Source organism: Pseudophryne corroboree, chromosome 1, assembly GCF_028390025.1.
Source record: "Pseudophryne corroboree isolate aPseCor3 chromosome 1, aPseCor3.hap2, whole genome shotgun sequence".
NCBI lineage: Eukaryota > Metazoa > Chordata > Amphibia > Anura > Myobatrachidae > Pseudophryne > Pseudophryne corroboree.
The window spans coordinates 679,588,038-679,610,107 of NC_086444.1; the positions used below are offsets into that span (position 1 = coordinate 679,588,038).

Below are 22,070 nucleotides of genomic sequence, written 5' to 3' on the forward strand. Positions count from 1 at the left end.
ACGTTTCAATGTCTTTATTGCGCCATTGTCATCAGGTCTTTTTTGCTGCAATAAAGGCATTGAAATGTTGTCTACACGCATGCTCTGCTGCTGTCCTTTATTCAAGCTGCTAGGAGTGCTGCACCTTTGGACTTTATGTAACTATTATTCGTGGAGGCACCCGGAGCAGTAACGCGGTCTTAATAGGAGAGCCGGGCAATCTGGTCTATATATATATATATATATATATATAGATGGGGGGAAGCTTATCGGCGCTTAACCGCGATACCAAATAGTACTAGAATGTAGTCCAGGATATTTATAAAAGAACAAGAAAAGTCTCCTTTTTCTAGACACTCCCTATTTATATTAATCGGGCGTCAGCTCCACCTTAAAGAAAGAAGCATTGGTAAGGTGCTTCATGTATAATGTAAACAAAAGGAAGGGATAAGGTGGTTTTAAGCGACCAGTGGTGTCTAATGTTAATCGGAGACTTATATTTCAAACAAAAAAATTTTTTTTATTAAATCTAATATGCACCAATAAAAACAAATAAAATAATAGCCCTATTACAGGGAGCCAGAAACGTTACTAAAGACTGGATGTAAAATAATATAAAATCAATAATACAAATTTAGATAAGACAAGAGGAAAAAACGTCCTAAAAGTGCAAAAAATTGGACATAAGATCAGCATAAAAAGTATATAAAGTATATATATATAAAAAGGTTCTTAGCTTTTAGAGAGGATATGTATCATAGCACCCAACGCGTTTCGTCCTATCTGGACTTCATCAAGGGGTGACATACAACTGGGACAGCTCATCTATTTATACCTGTATCAGTAGGGAAGTGATAGCTATCACTTCCCTACTGATATCCTCTCTAAAAGCTAAGAACCTTTTTATATATATATACTTTATATACTTTTTATGCTGATCTTATGTCCAATTTTTTGCACTTTTAGGACGTTTTTTCCTCTTGTCTTATCTAAATTTGTATTATTGATTTTATATTATTTTACATCCAGTCTTTAGTAACGTTTCTGGCTCCCTGTAATAGGGCTATTATTTTATTTGTTTTTATTGGTGCATATTAGATTTAATAAAAAAAATTTTTTTGTTTGAAATATAAGTCTCCGATTAACATTAGACACCACTGGTCGCTTAAAACCACCTTATCCCTTCCTTTTGTTTACAATATATATATATATATATATATATATATAATTGAACTCATTATAATTAATTTTTTATTAAGGTAGTGGCACAGTGGAAATTGGTGGGGCAGTGGGTGATAAAAAAAACTTTACTGGTTCCCCCTTCTAGTTCACAAGAGAGGGGAAAGAATTGGTCTTAAGTGGCGCACAAAAAAAAAATGACTACATAAAATATAACTTTTACTTCATTACTATTAAGAAGACCTGTAACTGTGAAATATTAAAAACCAACAAACAATGACAAGACAAAATGTTACATATATTTAAAAACACACACTGTACTCCATGTGTCGTGCACTGCTTATATACAGTAATTAATTGGTGGGTACAATTACCTCTCTTTATTTTGTGTGTACTGTCAAATTCATTAATGTTAATAAAGGTTAATTACCAATACTTGCGTTGCAGTTTATTCATTATTCCTATACATTTTAATCCAAGTTTGTAAGTATAGTCTAGAGCAGTGGTGGCCAACCTGTGGCTCTTGAGCCGCATGCAGCTCTTTCTTTATTTAAATGTGGCTGCCGACACTCAGTCACGTGACCACAAGTGATATGTAAACTCCTGCACTCCGGCCAGAAAGGCAGCAGCAGTACGGGGACTGAGAACTGAGGGAGCCAGATACTATTGGCAAGACAACCACTGGTAAACATAAGTGGCTGCTGCAATGGCACAAGGTGTGTGTTTGTGAGAGTGAGCTGTGGTGACACATGAGGGTCCTGGCAGGAGTGACACAGGAGAGTGCTGGCTGGAGTGATTCATGGGGAGCTGGCTGGAGTGACATAGGAGTGTGCTAGCAGGAATGACATGAGAGAGCTGGCTGGAGTGACACATGGGGGAGCTGATGTGTATTATGTGAATCTGGCTTTTTCAATATATTTTATGTGGATCTTTCTTTCTCAATTATTTTATGTGGAAGTGGCTTTTTAAATGTATTTTATGTTGGATCTGGCTTTAAATGTTTCTTTTATGTGGATCTGGCTTTTTAAATGTATTTTATACCACGGGCGCGGCCTAGCAGGCACAAGGCCACACCCCATTTTTGCATGCGTGCCTTCAGCTCGATGTCGGCTCTTTGACGTACCTGACAAGATTTTCTTGGCTCTTTGTCTCTGACTGGTTGGCCACCCCTGGTCTAGAGTATGATCATTTTCAATACACACTGTTAAAGTGTTGGATAACTGCTGGCTAGTGTTCCCTCTTCATATATCACCATGTTATGTCATGTTGAACTCATACATAATCAGACACTGTCACTGTGCTGCTGCTAATAGTGTATGTTGTTCTAGTAGATTCTAACATGTTAAGGCCAGTACTCACTGGCCGATGCGGGAGAGATGTGTGCTGAGCGAACCGCTCAGCACACATCTCTCCCGCCGCTCAGCACAGCGTGATGTGTGCTGAGTGTGCGTGGGGAGACGGGGGGCCGCTCATTTCACCGAGCGGGTGAAATGAGCGACCCGCTAGATTGGCCTGCACGGCAGGCCAATCTAGCAGCGGCGATAGCGATACGCGCGGCTGCGCATCGCTATTGCAGTACGGGGTACACACGGAGCGATCAGGCTTAAAATCTAAGCAATCTAGTCAGATTGCTTAGATTTTAAGCAGCGATCGCTCCGTGAGTACCCCCCTTAAGTTGAATCTATTGACTCAATCACAAATGAGTTTTATCCAAAGCATCAGATTCTATTGTGCTCTAATCACTGATTACCGCTCTCAAATCTCGTTGTCAGCGTTTGCAGTGATATACACTAATCCGTTATTGGGGTACACCTTATGTCATATATCACTGTTGGCTTAATTAGCCATTTTTCTCTGACGTCCTAGTGGATGCTGGGTACTCCGTAAGGACCATGGGGAATAGACGGGCTCCGCAGGAGACTGGGCACTTCTTTAAAGAAAAGATTAGGTACTACATCTGGTGTGCACTGGCTCCTCCCTCTATGCCCCTCCTCCAGACCTCAGTTAGAATCTGTGCCCGGCCTGAGCTGGATGCACTTAGTGGGCTCTCCTGAGTTCACTATAAAGAAAAGTATTTGTTAGGTTTTTTATTTTCAGTGAGATCTGCTGGCAACAGACTCACTGCTACGTGGGACTTAGGGGAGAGAAGCAAACCTACCTGCTTGCAGCTAGCTTGTGCTTCTAGGCTACTGGACACCATTAGCTCCAGAGGGATCGAACACAGGGCCCGACCTCGATCGTCCGTTCCCAGAGCCGCGCCGCTGGCCCCCTTGCAGAGCCAGAAGACGGAAGAAACCGGAGAAAATCGGCGGCTGAAGACTCCAGTCTTCAATAAGGTAGAGCACAGCACTGCAGCTGTGCGCCATTGCTCCCACAGCACACCACACGCTCCGGTCACTGGTGGGTGCAGGGCGCTGGGGGGGGGGGGGGGCGCCCTGGGCTGCAATTAGATACCTTTTGGCACAAAAAAGCACATAATACAGTGTATAACACTGTATATGTGCAGAAACCCCCGCCATTAACGTTATAAAGAGCGGGAGAAGCCCGCCGCTGAAGGGGCGGGGCTATCTTCCTCAGCACAGCCAGCGCCATTTTCTCTTCACAGCTCCGCTGGAAGGACGCTCCCCAGGCTCTGCCCTGCAGTATACACTACAGAAAGGGTAAAAAAGAGAGGGGGGGGGCACATAAATTTAGGCGCAAATTGTGATATAAGCAGCTATAGGGGGAAAATTCACTTTGTGTATAGTGTATATCCCTCTGTTATATAGCGCTCTGGTGTGTGCTGGCATACTCTCTCTCTGTCTCCCCAAATAACTTTGTGGGGTCCTGTCCTCAGTCAGAGCATTCCCTGTGTGTGTGTGCGATGTGTCGGTACAGCTGTGTCGACATGTTTGATGAGGACGTTTATGTGGAGGCGGAGCAGGTGCCGATAAGTGTGATGTCGCCCCCTGCGGGGCCGACACCTGAGTGGATGGATATGTGGAAGGTATTAACCGACAGTGTCAACTCCTTGCATAAAAGGTTCGATGACGCAGCTTTGGGACAGCCGGCATCTCAGCCTGCGCCTGCCCAGGCATCTCAGAGGCCGTCAGGGGCTCAAAAACGCCCGCTACCTCAGATGGCAGACACAGATGTCGACACGGAGTCTGACTCCAGTGTCGACGAGGATGAGACAAATGTACAATCCACTAGGGCCATCCGATGCATGATTACGGCAATGAAAAATGTGTTGCACATTTCTGACATTAACCCGGTTACCACAAAAAAGGGTATTATGTTTGGGGAGAAAAAGCAGCCAGTGACTTTTCCCCCATCTGATGAGTTAAATGAATTGTGTGAAGAAGCGTGGGGTTCCCCAGATAAGAAACTAGTAATTTCTAAGCGGTTACTAATGGCGTACCCTTTCCCGCCAACGGATAGGTTACGCTGGGAGACATCCCCTAAGGTGGACAAGGCGCTCATACGCTTATCAAAAAAGGTGGCACTGCCTTCTCAGGATACGGCCGCCTTAAAGGAGCCTGCAGATAGAAAGCAGGAGGCTATCCTGAAGTCTGTGTATACACACTCAGGTACTATACTGAGACCTGCTATTGCTTCAGCATGGATGTGTAGTGCTGCAGCAGCGTGGTCTGATTCCCTGTCTGATAACATTGATTCCCTTGACAGGGACACTATATTGCTAACCATAGAGCATATTAAAGACGTAGTCTTATATATGAGAGATGCACAGAGGGACATTTGCCGGCTGGCATCTAAAATTAATGCAATGTCCATTTCTGCCTGGAGAGTATTATGGACTCAGCAGTGGACAGGTGATGCTGATTCTAAAAGGCACATGGAAAGGGTGAGGAATTGTTTGGGGACGGTCTTTCGGACCTCGTATCCACAGCAACAGCTGGGAAGTCGACTTTTTTACCTCAGGTTCCCTCACAGCCTAAGAAAGCACCGTATTATCAAGTACAGTCCTTTCGGCCTCAGAAAGGCAAGCGGGTTAGAGGTGCGTCCTTTCTGCCCAGAGGCAGGGGTAGAGGGAAAAAGCTGCACCATACAGCCAGTTCCCAAGAACAAAAATCCTCCCCTGCTTCCACTAAGTCCACCGCATGACGCTGGGGCTCCACATGTGGAGCCAGGTGCGGTGGGGGCCCGTCTCCGGAACTTCAGCGACCAGTGGGTTCGCTCACAGGTGGATCTCTGGGTTCTACAAGTGGTATCTCAGGGATACAAGCTGGAGTTCGAGACGTCTCCCCCTCGCCGTTACCTCAAATCAGCCTTGCCGGCTACTCCCCAGGACAGGGAGGTAGTACTGGTGGCAATTCACAAGCTGTACCTCCAGCAGGTGATAATCAAAGTTCCCCTCCTTCAACAGGGACGGGGTTACTATTCCACAATGTTTGTGGTACCGAAACCAGACAGTTCGGTGAGACCCATTCTAAATTTGAAATCCTTGAACACTTATAAAAGGAAAAAAGGATGGAGAAGAACAAGCGCCTATGGTGTTGATATGCGATCCCTTGGATTCCAGCGGAAAAAATTTTGAGGGGGGTCTTAGTCCTGACTTTGAAGCGTTATAGTTGGTTAGGATAGCTGTGTCTTTCCTTGCAAAATGTCTTTTCAACGTCAAATTCCTCACATATTTATTAAGATCAATGAACATTGAAAATTTGTCTGGTTTCTGGGTTGGTGCAAAAGTAATTCCCTTACTTAATAGTGAGATTTGCGGTTGTGTCAATATATGGTTCGATAAGTTGAATATACCTTTGTCCTTAGGATTGTCTAGTGGTAATATCTTTTTTGGGGGTTTTCTTCTTCGTCCTCCTCGTCTCCCCCTTCTTGTAATCTTCTTTTTAATGGCAATGCTGTTTTGGTAACTTCCTTTATTCTTGTATGTAGATCCTTGTCTCTGTATGGTCTCTGGGGTCTTTGTTCTAAAAAACGTTCCCCTGTGTCTGCTTGTGTGCTTGCAGATGGTTGTTCCAGTGTGGAATATCGATTTTCTGTCCTTAATACATCAATCATTTGTCTGGATGGCTGGTTGAAGGAAGAAGATGAACCAGTTCTGGGTTTTGGTCGGCTTTGTGAATGTTCTCTTGCTTTGAACGGTATTCTGCCCCTACTTCCCTGTTTGTGGGGACATTATTCTTTATCCAGAAGTATTACGCTATGCGGCGATTCCGTCTTCTCTGATTTATAGATGGTGATGTTGGTGAGAAATATCCTGACTGGAATCTTACTATTAGACGTGGTTTAAAGAATTCATCTGGTACGCATTTATATTTTCTCAAGTGTCACTATAACACTTTAAAGAACTTACTGCACCATAGGCGCTTGTTCTTCTCCATCCTCTTTTGCTACAGAATTTATGCCATATACCTTTGGTACACTGAGGAACCAAGCTGCCACCCTGAAGAGTGGAAGGTGCTGACAGAGACTTATTGAAGCTTACAAAAACTGTGATATCAGCCAGTTGCGGCTATTACATTAGCAAATTTATTATATTGTTCTGATAAATATATCATTGTATTGTCGATTCCTAAAGAAGCGCACGAGTCTATACATTTTTTTCTACTTATAAAAGGAAGTTCAAGTTCAAAATGGAATCGCTCAGGGCGGTTATTGCAAGCCTGGAAGAGGGGGATTACATGGTATCACTGGACATCAAGGATGCTTACCTACATGTCCCCATTTACCCACCTCACCAGGTGTACCTCCGTTTTGTGGTACAGGACTGCCATTACCAATTCCAGATGTTGCTGTTTGGTCTGTCCACGGCACCGAGGGTATTTACCAAAGTAATGGCCGAAATGATGATACTCCTTCGAAAGAAGGGAGTTATAATTATCCCGTACTTGGACGATCTCCTTATAAAGGCGAGGTCCAGGGAGCAGTTGTTGGTCGGAGTAGCACTATCTCAGGAAGTGCTACAACAGCACGGCTGGATTCTGAATATCCCAAAGTCGCAGCTGGTTCCTACGACGCGTCTGCTGTTCCTGGGTATGATTCTGGACACAGAACAGAAGAAGGTGTTTCTCCTGGAGGAGAAGGCCAAGGAGTTGTCATCTCTGGTCAGAGACCTCCTGAAACCAAAACAGGTGTCGGTGCATCACTGCACGCGAGTCCTGGGAAAGATGGTAGCTTCTTACGAGGCAATTCCATTCGGCAGGTTCCATGCAAGGATCTTTCAGTGGGATCTATTAGACAAGTGGTCCGGATCGCATCTCAGATGATCACCCTGTCCCCGAGGGCCAGGGTGTCTCTGCTGTGGTGGCTGCAGAGTGCTCATCTTCTCGAGGGCCGCAGATTCGGCATACAGGACTGGGTCCTGGTGACCACGGATGCAAGCCTCCGAGGTTGGGGGGCAGTCACTCAGGGAAGAAACTTCCAAGGACAATGGTCGAGTCAGGAGGCTTCCCTACACATAAATATTCTGGAACTAAGGGCCATTTACAATGCCCTAAGTCAGGCAAAACCCCTGCTTCAAAACCAGCCGGTGCTGATTCAGTCAGACAACATCACGGCGGTCGCCCATGTAAACCGACAGGGCGGCACAAGAAGCAGGATGGCGATGGCAGAAGCCACAAGGATTCTCCGATGGGCGGAAAATCACGTGATAGCACTGTCAGCAGTGTTCATTCCAGGAGTGGACAACTGGGCTTCCTCAGCAGGCACGACCTCCATCCGGGAGAGTGGGGGACTTCATCCAGAAGTCTTCCAGCTGATTGTAAATCGTTGGGAAAGGCCACAGGTGGACATGATGGCGTCCCGCCTCAACAAAAAGCTAAAAAGATATTGCGCCAGGTCAAGGGACCCTCAGGCGATAGCTGTGGACGCTCCAGTGACACCGTGGGTGTACCAGTCGGTTTATGTGTTCCCTCCTCTTCCTCTCATACCAAAGGTGCTGAGGATAATAAGAAAGAGAGGAGTAAGAACTATACTCATCGTTCCGGATTGGCCAAGAAGGACTTGGTACACGGAACTACAAGAAATGATCTCAGAGGACCCTTGGCCTCTGCCTCTCAGACAGGACCTGCTACAGCAGGGGCCCTATCTGTTCCAAGTCTTACCGCGGCTGCGTTTGACGGCATGGCGGTTGAACGCCGGATCCCAATGGAAAAGGGCATTCCGGTTGAAGTCATTCCTACGCTGATAAAAGCTAGGAAGGATGTGACAGCAAAACATTATCACCGCATATGGCGAAAATATGTTGCTTGGTGTGAGGCTATGAAGGCCCCAACAGAAGAATTTCAGCTGGGTCGATTTCTGCACTTCCTACAGTCAGGAGTGACTATGGGCCTAAAATTGGGATCCATTAAAGTCCAGATTTCGGCCCTGTCTATTTTCTTTCAAAAAGAACTGGCTTCACTGCCTGAAGTTCAGACGTTTGTTAAGGGAGTGCTGCATATTCAGCCCCCTTTTTGTGCCTCCAGTGGCACCTTGGGATCTCAACGTTGTGTTGGATTTCCTAAAATCACATTGGTTTGAGCCACTTCAGACCGTTGAGTTGAAATATCTCACGTGGAAAGTGGTCATGCTTTTGGCCTTGGCTTCGGCTAGGCGTGTGTCAAAATTGGCGGCTTTGTCATGTAAAAGCCCCTATCTGATCTTCCATATGGACAGGACAGAATTGAGGACTCGTCCCAAATTTCTCCCTAAGGTGGTATCAGCGTTTCATTTGAACCAACCTATTGTGGTGCCTGCGGCTACTCGGGACTTGGAGGCTTCCAAGTTGCTGGATGTAGTCCGGGCCCTGAAAATCTATGTTTCCAGGACGGCTAGAGTCAGAAAAACTGACTCGCTGTTTGTCCTGCATGCACCCAACAAGCTGGGTGCTCCTGCTTCTAAGCAGACTATTGCTCGCTGGATCTGTAGCACGATTCAACTTGCACATTCTGCGGCTGGACTGCCGCATCCTAAATCAGTCAAAGCCCATTCCACGAGGAAGGTGGGCTCTTCTTGAGCGGCTGCCCGAGGGGTCTCGGCTTTACAACTTTGCCGAGCTGCTACCTGGTCGGGATCAAACACGTTTGCAAAATTCTACAAGTTTGATACCCTGGCTGAGGAGGACCTTGAGTTTGCTCATTCGGTGCTGCAGAGTCATCCGCACTCTCCCGCCCATTTGGGAGCTTTGGTATAATCCCCATGGTCCTTACGGAGTACCCAGCATCCACTAGGACGTCAGAGAAAATAAGATTTTACTCACCGGTAAATCTATTTCTCGTAGTCCATAGTGGATGCTGTGAGCCCGTCCCAAGTGCGGAATTCTGCAATACTTGTATATAGTTATTGCTTAACTATAGGGTTTTTTGTTCTGAGCCATCAGTTTAATGAGGCTCAGTTGTTGTTCATACTGTTAACTGGGTATAGTTATCACGAGTTGTACGGTGTGATTGGTGTGGCTGGTATGAGTCTTACCCTGGATTCCAAATCCTATCCTTGTAATGTCAGCTCTTCCGGGCACAGTTTCCCTAACTGAGGTCTGGAGGAGGGGCATAGAGGGAGGAGCCAGTGCACACCAGATGTAGTACCTAATCTTTTCTTTAAAGAAGTGCCCAGTCTCCTGCGGAGCCCGTCTATTCCCCATGGTCCTTACGGAGTACCCAGCATCCACTACGGACTACGAGAAATAGATTTACCGGTGAGTAAAATCTTATTATTACAGTGACTGTAATGTGTACCCTAAATTCAGGTAATATTAAATTAGCAGCAATGCTGCATTATTGCACTATATACTGTAATTGCATTACAAATGGCAGGGTCAGTTGTTGCCGTAAAAATTCCTTCTTATATATAATTATTGTGGAAATTCCCTGAAGGGGCTCCACTGCACTATTCTCGCAGTTATAATGGAGGTAAATTGAAATGATTTCTCTCTATATAGTAGATCAGGCATTCCCAAACTCGGTCCTCAAGGCACACCAACAGTGCAGGTTTTAGTGATATCCAGGCTGCAGCACAGATGGTTAAATCAAAATAACTGAGCTACTAATTAAGTCACCTGTGCTGAAGCCTGGATATCACTAAAACCTGCACTGTTAGGGCTGAAACACACTACACGGTTTTTGCCGGCCGGGAAAAAGCCGGACGGCTTTTTCCCGTGCCGGCATTGTAGTTAACAGTGTGAGGGGTAGGGTCCCTTCACACTGCACGGCCCCGACCCGGCTGCCGGGTTGCAGCCGGGTCTCACCACTGGAAGGTCCGGCGGCCGGGCGGCCGCCGGGCCGTCTTTGGAGCCAGTAAACCATGTGTGTGAAGGGGAGCTTTCACACACAATGGTTTTTTCTGAAGCCGTGTCTGATGCTGCGCATGCGCACAGCATCACACACGGCTCAAAGCCGTCCTGTGTGATAGACACTGCCGGTCTCTCCCGGATGGCAGAAAGCCGGACAAAGTTTGTCCGGCTTTTTGCCATCCGGCAAAAACCGTGTAGTGTGTTTCAGCCCTTATGCTGCTTTCAGATCGCAAATGCCGGATCCTACCCGGTAAGAGAAACGTGTCCTTACCGGGTGGGATCCGGCATTTGCACTCCTCTGCTGGCTTTCCGACCCGGCAATATACCGGGTCGGTTGCCATAGAAGCGGGGGGGCGCAGCAGGGGCGGGGGTGGAGGCGACGCTGGGAGATGAGTTCATCTCCTGTGCCGCCTCTCCCTATACTGTGAATGGGAGCCGTGTTGCATCGAAACGGCTCCCATTCACACTGCACCTGACCCGGTATTCAACCCGGTAATAACCCTTCTTTTTAACCGGGTTGAATTACCGGGTCAGGCGACCCGCTAATTCGGGAAAGGCGCTTTCACATCGCACACTGACCCATTTCGACACGGCAATATACCGTGTCGATACCGGGTTATTTGTGCGATGTGAAAGGGGTATAAGTGTGCCTTGAGGACCGTGGTTGGGAATGGCTGTAGTAGATGATCTTGACTATATCAGCTTGGTTATTATGGTGGCTAATAGACTGCAAATATCTGTACTCCGTATGGAGCCTGAAAATTAAACGGATTGTACCACAGGTTTTTAAGTATCAAGCCTCTAAACCTCTGCCGCCTTCCTCTATTGTTACACTGCTGCTCAATTTGTATCCTAAGCAGCTACATGTAACAAGATTGTGAGTGGCGTCCTCCTATTCACATGACTGGGACTGATTGCTACAAATACTCAGTAACAATAAATAGCTACAATGTATTCTATTCCTCCCCAGTGATTACACAAGCTTGAATGCTATGGGGTATATGCAATTGCGGTCGAATTCCCGAAAATGTCGAAAAATGGGACATTTTCGCCAAAAAAAAAAAAAATTCGACAATGCAATTCAGTACTTTTCGTCAAAAAAACGGACTTTCCAAATTCGACTTTTTGAAATTCGACATTTGTCAAATTCGACATTTCTGCAATGGTACAAATGCGGCAATTCGCCAAAAGTATATTCAATTGAAGTTTGTAAATTCGACAACAGTGCTTTTAGACAGTAAATTCGTCATTTTCAATCCGCCACACTTTGGTGGCGGAATCTAATAAAAAAAAATTAAAACATGTTTTTTTTTGTGTTTTTTTTTTTTTGGTAATAGCATATCTATTTATATTAGAAGGGATTAGGTACTTGGTTTGTCTATTTTGGAGGCACAAGTATTATTTATATATTTTTAAAAATATTATTATTATTATTATTATTATTTATTTTTTAAATGGAATGGTAAAAATCCGAAAAAAAATTGCGTAAGGGCCCCCCTCCTAAGCATAACCAGCCTCGGGCTCTTCGAGCCGGTCCTGGTTCTAAAAATCCTGGGGGGGGGGAATGACAGGGCATCCCCCGTATTTTTAAAACCAGCACCGGGCTCTGCGCCTGGTGCTGGTGCAAAACCCAAGGGCCAGGGGTGAAGCCCGAGGCTGTCCCCCCATCCAAGGGCTGCGGATGGGGGGCTGATAGCCTTGAGAAAATTGAAAGAATATTGGTTTTTCTAGTAGTACTACAAGTCCCAGCAAGCCTCCCCCGCAAGCATGTACTTGGAGAACCACAAGTACCAGCATGCGGGAGAAAAACGGGCCCGCTGGTACCTGTAGTTCTACTGAAAAAGAAATACTCAAATAAAAACAGGACACGGGGGGGGTCTCTGCATTCGGGGAAAGGGGTCCCATGTGTAAACATGGGACCCCTTTCAATCCGCCTGGTTCGGGTGTTCGTTTTTTTTTTTGCCAAGTACGTGGATTATAATCTGGACACTGGATTGAGGTGAGTATAATTTTATTCACAGGTACACGTGGATTCTACTTGGATAAGTGGACAGAGGTCGGCGTGTGAACATAGGTAAGTATGTGTGTGTCGACATGTGTGAAATAAACTTTTACTCACGGTGTGCGTGTCCTGTTTTTATCTGGGTATTTTTTCCCCAGTAGAACTACAGGTACCAGCGGTCCCATTTTTCTCCCGCATGCTGGTACTTGTGGTTCTCCAAGTACCAGCTTGCGGGGGAGGCTTGCTGGGACTTGTAGTACTACTGGAAAAAACAATATTCTTTCAATTTTCTCAAGGCTACCAGTCCCCCATCCGCAGCCCTTGGATGGGGGGGACAGCCTCGGGCTTCACCCCTGGCCCTTGGGTGGCTGGGGGGGGACCCCTTGATTGAAGGGGTTCCCACTCCCCCAGGGTACCCCGGCCAGGGGTGACTAGTTGGATATTTAATGCCACGGCCGCAGGGCGCTGTATAAAAGTGACCCCCGGCTGTGGCATTATCTGTCCAGCTAGTGGAGCCCGATGCTGGTGTAAAAAATACGGGGGACCCCTACTCTTTTTGTCCCCCGTATTTTTTGCACCAGCACCAGGCGCAGAGCCCGGTGCTGGTTTTAAAAATACGGGGGATCCCCTGTCATTCCCCCCCCCCCCGGATTTTTAGAACCAGGACCGGCTCGAAGAGCCCGAGGCTGGTTATGCTTTGGAGGGGGGACCTCACACAATTTTTTTTCGGGTTTTTTACAGTTTTTTCCGTTTTTTTAAAAATCGGATCAAAATCCGTCAAATCGGCCATTTTTCGACAGCGGGACTGTCGAATACGTTTTTTTATTGAATATGTTGCATTCCGGCACCCACTTGCCGGAATTCGACGGTCAAATTGTGTCGAATTAAAAAACGGCCGAAAAATTGGCGCGATTCGCCGCTAATTGCATATACCCCTATGTGTTTATAGAGGGAGGCAGCCTTGTGACACACTGTAACTTCAACTTATAGTTAATTATATTGGCCCTCATTCCGAGTTGATCGGTCGCAAGGCGAATTTAGCAGAGTTACACACGCTAAGCCGCCGCCTACTGGGAGTGAATCTTAGCTTCTTAAAATTGCGACCGATGTATTCGCAATATTGCGATTACTAACTACTTAGCAGTTTCAGAGTAGCTCCAGACTTACTCTGCCTGTGCGATCAGTTCAGTGCTTGTCGTTCCTGGTTGACGTCACAAACACACCCAGCGTTCGCCCAGGCACTCCCACCGTTTCTCCGGCCACTCCTGCGTTTTTTCCGGAAACGGTAGCGTTTTCAGCCACACGCCCCTGAAACGCCGTGTTTCCGCCCAGTAACACCCATTTCCTGTCAATCACATTACGATCGCCGGAGCGAAGAAAAAGCCGTGAGTAAAAATACTTTCTTCATAGTAAAGTTACTTGGCGCAGTCGCAGTGCGAACATTGCGCATGCGTACTAAGCGGATTTTCACTGCGATGCGATGAAAAATACCGAGCGAACAACTCGGAATGAGGGCCCTTGTACACAGTGTGCCACACGCAGCTGCATATAATCAAGTACTGAGTATTGTCAGAGATGGTGTTCCATTCAGTAAGAGAGGGCAGTAGGTTTGTATATACACTGTGGTACTAATCTATGTTGTTTTTACTGCATCATAGACATCTATATAGAAGTATAAATGAGAGTACTGAGCATTACATTACAGAATAAAGTTGTGCCCTGCCAATTGATAGGCTATTGGGTCACTGTATAGCTCGATAATTAGTTAAATTTGCGTGTGGTCTAATAGGCCCTACACACTGGCCGATTTTCTGAAAGATATGAACGATCTCGTTCATAAATGAACGAGAACTCGTTCATATCTTTCAGTGTGGAGACTCCAGCGATGAACGATGCGCGTCCCCGTGCTCGTTCATCGCTGGTCTCCCGTCGGCTGTGCATGCAGGCCAATATGGACGATCTCGTCCATATTTGCCTGCACTTCAATGCAGCCGCGTGACGGGGGGAGTGAAGAAACTTCACTCCCCCCGCCGCCGGGTCGCTCGTCGGCCGTATCCGCCATCGGGCAGCTCGGCGGCGGTTCGGCCAGTGAGTAGGGCCCCTAAGCCTTGCATATATCGCTCCACGTCATGAGTACATTCTATTCACATTTAGACAGTAACACACATAATTAGCATGCACGAGTTATTAGCATAGTAGTACAGTGTGAACCACGTTCCCCCTTCTGCAGCCCTGCTCACACACCCAGAAATGCCTCCCCAATATAAAAAATATGTAAAAAAGGTGCCACTTCCAAAGATATATTTCATCTTTCAAATTGTTTTAAAAATTGCTTAAGGGCCGTAGTTACGGCCCGATTTGGGGAGAGATGCGTGCTGAGTAAACCGCTCAGCACACATCTCCCCCCCCCCGCACAGCACAGCGGGTGAAATGAGCGACCTGCTAGATTGAGCCTGCATGCAGCGATAGCGGGGACGCGCATCGCTACCGCTGTGGGGGTACACACAGAGTGATCACTGCTTAAAATCTAAGCAATCTAGTCAGATTTTAAGAAGCGATCGCTCCATGAGTACCCCCCGATAGTGTGTACACTCAATTTAGTTTGTCAGGGTTCTGGGGAGTTTAAGGGAAATTGCTCATCTTCCACATTGTTCATCTTTCACATTGGTCATGTCTTCTAGTGTGTAGGGCCCTTTAGTAAATAGGCCCTCATTCCGAGTTGATCGCACCAAGCAACTTTTTACTGCTGGTGCGATTAACTAATCTCTGCCTATGGGGGAGTGTATTTTAGCATAGCAGGGCTGCAATTGCTTGTGCAGCCCTGCTACGCTAAAAAAGTTTCACACAAACAAGACCAGCCCCGGACATACTTACCCTGTGCGACAGGTCCAGCAATGATGGTCACGGCTTTGACGTCAGACATCCGCCCTCCGTTCGTCTGGACACACCTGCGTTTTGCTTACCACTCCCTGAAAACGGCTTCAAACGGTCAGTTGACGCCCCGGAAGGCCTTCCTGCTGTCAATCTTCTTGCGGTCGCCGCTGTGACCGCTTTCTTTGCTGTCAGCGACGTGCATCCGCATTCCAGGCCTGATTGCACCGCTGCGAAGAAGTGCAGCGTGCGATCGGGTAGGAAAGAGGGCCATAGACTCCATGTCTGTGAACACACCTGCCGACGCACCCATGATATATTGGTAGTTCAATTGAATGGTCGATATACTGGACAGTGTATACCCAGCTTTAGGCTGCAGACCTCAATCCCCAGTTATCAATGGGGACTTCACAATAAAAAAAGAATTTTGCTGAGACAGTCTCTTTTCAACAGAACTATACTGGCAAGTAAGCATTGATAAATAGCTCTGATAAACAATGCAAAATGTTATTTTTCTCGGAAGAACCAAGATAAAAAACAAACTGACCCCACAATAAATATATTATTAATAGTAGTAAACAAATATATGCATAGAATTTATTAACTAACCAGATAGAGGATGTTGCTAGTTACCTCTAAGAGTTACTCTGTGGACAGAAAGCAAATTCTACTAAGCATCACATATTCGGTGGGATGGGGAAGTGGGGGGGGGGTGCGTGATACTTGCATATATATATACACACACACACACACACACACACACACACACACACACACACACACACACACACACTATAATACATTTTCCTACTTTACAGATACAGGTACAGTACAAGCCACACTTCTGCTGCCAGCTGCCCAATGTGTGTACAGTGTCTGTAAAGTAGGTGTGCAGGGTCTGAGTAAGGGTCAGGGATAATCAGGGTTTGACTGGTGTGAGTGAGAGGCAGGACACGTCACTGCGCAATGTCACTACTCGTTAGTACTCAATGTCAGGCCATCGATCAGTGTGCTGCTGATGCAAAGATCATATCTTTTTATAGATCCCGGTTTGGGTCAAAAGCATGTAAATGAAAGTGTAACTACGTGGTTTGAGATTAGGAAGGAGTCCTTGGCACACTGTAAAACTATGAAGACGCCCTACGGGAACAGAAACTGTTACATATGTAACCCTTACCTTCAATAGTATACATGTGCTGCATGCGCTGATGTAATGGAGGAGGGAGGACTTTGTGCAGGAGAGTCAGACATGTATGTAAGATGGGGAAAAGTGAGGCAAAGCGCAGTAACAAGTGCAGATCTGTAGTCAGTTTTCAAGTAGAAAGACGGCACATTCCCCGGATAATGTGCAGGCTCCTCAGTGACCTCTCTTCAGTACACATGATAATACAGCTGCTCACTGATGTACGGGTACACAGGAGCTGGGAAAGCATTCTGGTTACTTATCCAGTCACAATGACTCATCCAAAATTCATTATACAGTGAGAAGTAAGAGAGACTGCACTGCAATAATCCAGCAAGCAAGCAGCAGCAAATGGCCTGCTGATACATCTCATGATTCATTTACTGTAATTGAATAAACAGCATGTTCTATTCTGACTGCTGCATTTCCAATTAGAGTGGATTCCAACCACGTCACTGTGCTCTTTACAAAAAATATTTTAATTGATATACCGTACAGTATATACAAATAATAGTGGTAAATGGCGCTTATCTTAGTAATCAACAAATCTTAAAGTGTCCTTTCTGAAAAGTGTGAATTTCTTCTTAATAGTGCACTCCCTGGCAGTGGCGAATTTCCCGTTAGGCACTTGTCTTGGGGTGGCACTTGTTTGGGGGCAGCAATTGGATGCTTGTGTTGGTACTAGCTCAAACAGTACCAGTAGCTGCAAAATATATCCACTATATTGTACCATATGCCATCCTGAATGTAGAGCAAACAGGTTGGACATGCACACACTGCCCCTGTAAGTTGTCCAGGATACATACAGGAGACCAGCAGATCATACTTACCGACTTTATGGCTGCTCTCTCCGCGAGAGACCAGCCAGGTCGGCTCAGCAGGGGGCGGGACAGGGCATGTGCTGTCGGGTGAGGCAGGTGAGGCAGAGCCTTTCCTGTCATACTTACGTTTAAACCAGAGTTTTTACTGAATAAAATATATGAAAAATACTGATAATTTGTTTGAAATATCTTCTTTGCATTATTCTAATAATTTTTATAGCCCAAACTCTGGAGTAAAAAGTCTATGGCAGGTGAGGCAGTGCCTCACCTGTGTATCCTTTCCACTTATCTCTAATCAAAACTCACCAGATTTCCAGGAGTTTATAATGCTGCACCTGTGTTTAATGCCCAGATGTACCCTTTGGCTCATATATTGCATGTAAATCTGGCTCTGGGGTTAGCCAGTGCCTCCTGAGCCATTTAGCTCACCGCACGTCCCGGAGGGCAGTGATGAGCAGAGGGGGCAGAACAGAGGTGGAACAGGGGCAGAGTGGAGGTTGGGGCGTGATTGATGTATTGCGTCATTTAAGCAACGCCCCTGCTGTGTAATGACGATATTACCGGCATTATACTGCATGGGGGCGTGGCTATAATGATGCAATTCAACAAGAGTCTCGTCATCGACTGCCCGGACCGCCCACTTTACTCACTAAGTGGGCATCCGGGCAGGGAGTACCACAGAAATCGGGAGACTTGCCTGCTCTTCCGGGGGGCAGAGAGGGTCACTCGATTTTCGGTAGCCTCCCAGCCATTCCGGGAGAGTAGGCAAGTATGCAGCAGATGAGATGCCGGCTGTCACTATACCGACAGCGGCATCCCGGCAGCGAGTCCCCTTGCGGGTTCGCTATGCCTGCAATGCTTCGGACCCAGTGGCGAGCTTTGCTCGACACAGGTTATATTCCCACTCGGGTGGTGTGGAATACCGAGCTGCAGTCGGGATTACGACCGCCGGCATTTCCCCCACTGTCGGTATCCTGAACACTGGGATCCCGACAGGCGGTATATTAACTGCATCCCAGCTGTCCTGCTTAGTAAATATGTATACATAATTAAAGATAATAAAAATGTGATTGTTAGTGGCTTCTTTCTATTATTCTATTAAATTGGCTATCATCAAATTAGAGTTTATAACCCAACAATGAAAATAATAAAATTAGGCAGGCGGTGGGCGGCCATTACTATTGTGACAAGGGGCGACCTTACCCCTAAATCCACCCCCGCTCACCAGATTTACCAGTGGCTGCAACAAACCAAGTCCTATATCCCAAGTAGCCAAAATGTCTGTGAAAGGCGCCTCCTAGTGCAATACAATAGCATATAAACCACACGTAGCATATATTAACCCAAATAATTTTCTTGGGTATAAACACTTGCCTGTGATAGGTGAATACCAGGGCTTGTTTTCAGCTTCACTGGTTTCCTTTGCCATAATTCACCACACATGAATCATGAATGAAAAAATATATATAGTATGGTTAATATTTATAATGAGAATTTATTTAAAAAAAAAATATATATGTATATATATATATATATATATATATATATATATTAAGCGTATAATTTAAAAAATGCACAGAAATGTCAGTGCATAATGAGCTTATCTGAGCCAAATGGTCATCAGGAATTGGAGGTCCCAAAACCAAGAGCAGCCTCAACGCGTTTTGTCCTAATGCATTAGTAAGGACTTTATCAGGAGGACATGATCCTATTGGTGGTCATATGACATGACCGAAGATATCATTACCAGTTAAGTTCTAATCATCAGTTCACTTTATTTCACACTAGCTGTTCTACCCGTTCTTCGCATGGGAGTTTCTGATTTTCAAGGTTGTAAATATAAATGAGTTAAATGTATAGAGTTGTAAATAAGTAAATATTAATTCATGGTTCTTGCCGTTACCTGAAGAGCATCCATAGCAGAAATACGGTAAAAAGTGACAGGACCATTTTTGTAGTTTATTAAATTCTACATGCAGGAGGTACAATCTAAATTTTGATCCGATTGTCGGTTTGAGCGCTATCGTTCATGCAATGCAAGCCATGCATTGGCGATGACATCATTATGTCAACCTCTTTTCATCCCCTTAGGGGATGTATATTAAAATTCGAATTATATAGTTTTCCTATTTCCCACCTGCAGAATACCTATGTTACATTGCATCTACCTAACATAATGGGAAGTAAGATAAATAGTGATTTTATATATATATATATATATATAAAAAAATATATAGGCTTAATGAGGAATTAAATCTTAACTGTTTTTTAGGATAAGATTGGATCATTTGGTAGGAGACTTCTTGAGGGCTGCTTTTTCATTTAATAGCACTGCTGACTGATATTGACAGCTGTTGCTATAATGGTAGCGTTATTGTATGTTTACAAAAAAAATATGTGTGTTTATTTATTGTCCAGGTATTTTCTCTTACTTTCAGATTGGATATTTTGTGCACTAGGTTAACATATTTGTGTGCAGAGCGCCTGTCAGGCTAATTGTAATTACTTGCATCATGTAGTGTTTCTAATATGAAGGGCACAATGTCTATGGTAAGATTGCTGATTTCCAATTGTAGAGGGGACATTTTGTTTATGTAATCCCCATGGAGACCAGTAAGTGCAACCTGTTATTGGTCGGGAACGCGGCCTGTGCATGGTTTCCGGAAGTGTCATCACTCGGGATGCATGCCGGGTCCGGATATACGCTCCACCGCGGGCTTGATGCGTTACACGTCAGGAACTTCCGGGACCGAGACGCGGACGAGACTGGCAACAGATGAGTTGGATCAAACACAGGTGCAGGGTATCACTGAGTTTTTGGCGGGCGCTTCAGCACATAAATAGCAGCTCATTTGTCAGTAAGGTTAATGCCCCAGAGGAAGGTGCTGTCACCGAAACGGCCGTCGGGCATCGGGAGCGTAGTCTCCATGTCTTATCAATGGGAGGGACATGTAATGTATGAAAAGCCAGCATGTTAACCCTTGCCAGATTGCAATATCTCCCTTGATGGATGCTGCTATCATTGTTGTTCTTTGAATACAAGCACTTTATGAATTTACACTGGTGGTGTGCTGATTTCTGCATTAGCTGAGAAAGGATTTTCTGGCTGAGCTACCATAATTATACACATATTATGGAATTGCAGCACCCCAAATGAATTATACATTGAATAGTGTGCGGTTTTTCTGAGACTCTCTTTTATATATATATATATATATATATATACAATGTAGAACTCAGCAGCACTCCATTCATTCATAAATAATCAAATAAAGCCGGTGCCTTCCCTGTAATATCCTTGTGGTGGGTATCCATAAACAGATGTAGAGATGAGCGGCACTCACGGCTCCCAGTCAGGGAATGAAAAAGCAGGACACAAGCGTTGTGTAGCCAGTCAACGTTTCAATGTTATTTAGGCAAACATTTTCCTCAGGACATAAAAAGACAATGACAGTACAGCCCTTTATACCCGTCTGAAGTCCTCCATGGCGCCCGCCGTTCGCCGTGTCTCAGTCCAACAGAGATGACGTCACAGATACGCGCCGGCCGCAGCGTCACGGAGGGCATCAGAACACCTGTACAAACAATAAACAGCAAAAGCTGTGTGAATATAACCAACTTTACATGTGGCAAAATGACCAGGACCTTAATAGAGGGTTTAAAACACCGCGTTATTATCACAAATAGATAGGAGATCATAATAGTTTACACATCAAGGCTACACATGGTTACAATCAGTTAGAACCTATGCGTATTTAAGCTGTTAATTATTCAGCTATTGATTAGGGGTAGCTATCTGGTCTAAAACACTTTACTTTACGTAACTGGAATATGAACATGAAAATATTCTTTGTCCATAATATATAGACAACTAGTGCTAAATAAAGACTTATGGCTGATGTGGATATGAACCACAATGTGTCACACTAGTGACCTCACAGTGATCAAGATAGAAACATTATGATGAGATATAAAAAAAATGAAATAGTAATAAAAAATACTGACATATTTTTACGTTAGAGAAAGCAATGAAGACCAGAGTGTTCATTAAGTCCTCTAGGTGACATAGTGTCAAGCACAAAAATCCATCTTGCTTCAGCCTTAAGTAATATAAGTCCCCTGTCTCCACCCCGTTTAAGGGGGGGGGACATGATCAATGATCTGGTGTTTGAGTACAGCAAGTGAATGTTTGGTATTCACGAAATGGCGTGCGACCGGTTGGTCTCTTCTCCCCGTTGATAGCGCTGCTCTAATAGTGGTGCGGTGCCCTGCCATGCCTTCCTTAAAGGTACATTCCGTCTTGCCCACATAATGTAGGCCACAAGGGCAACTGAGTAAGTATACAACAAATTTGGTGGAGCATGTGAGTCTATGACGGATCTTGTAGCGCTTTCCAGTGTAGGGGTGGCTAAAGCTACTGCCCACTATCATATGGTTGCATGTAGTGCAGCCTAAACATTTGAAGCACCCGGTTTTTTGGGGATTAAGGAAAGATTTTTCTACTGATACAGCCGGGGGAAACTGAACGTTGGTCTTAACCAAATGGTCGCGTAAATTGCGCCCCCATTTGTATGCTGGCATTAAACGGGTGTTGGATAACGTGCTGAGTTGTTTATCCGACTGGATTATGGGCCAAAATTTTTTACTAGTACTATTAATTTCATGACTTAAGGTATTAAATTTATTCACCCATATAAATTTCTCCTGTGTCGTTTTTTTCTTAGTTTGTTTCTGAGTTGAAAGCCATAAAAACGAAGGTTATGAAAATACCTCGATCTAAACTGTACAACAAACTAATAATAATACCTT

General features: G+C 45.2%; 1 protein-coding gene across 1 annotated transcript in view; it reads right to left on the reverse strand.

The window, feature by feature from the left end:
- The window catches only part of LOC134906828 (kelch-like ECH-associated protein 1A), an 82,023-nt gene extending 65,313 nt beyond the window's left edge, over nucleotides 1-16,710 (reverse strand). Inside the window, exon 1 of the mRNA XM_063914747.1 lies at nucleotides 16,435-16,710. The gene's annotated coding sequence lies outside the window, so the exon portion shown is untranslated. The remainder of the gene's footprint in view (nucleotides 1-16,434) is intronic.
- Between the last annotated feature and the right edge of the window lie 5,360 nt (nucleotides 16,711-22,070).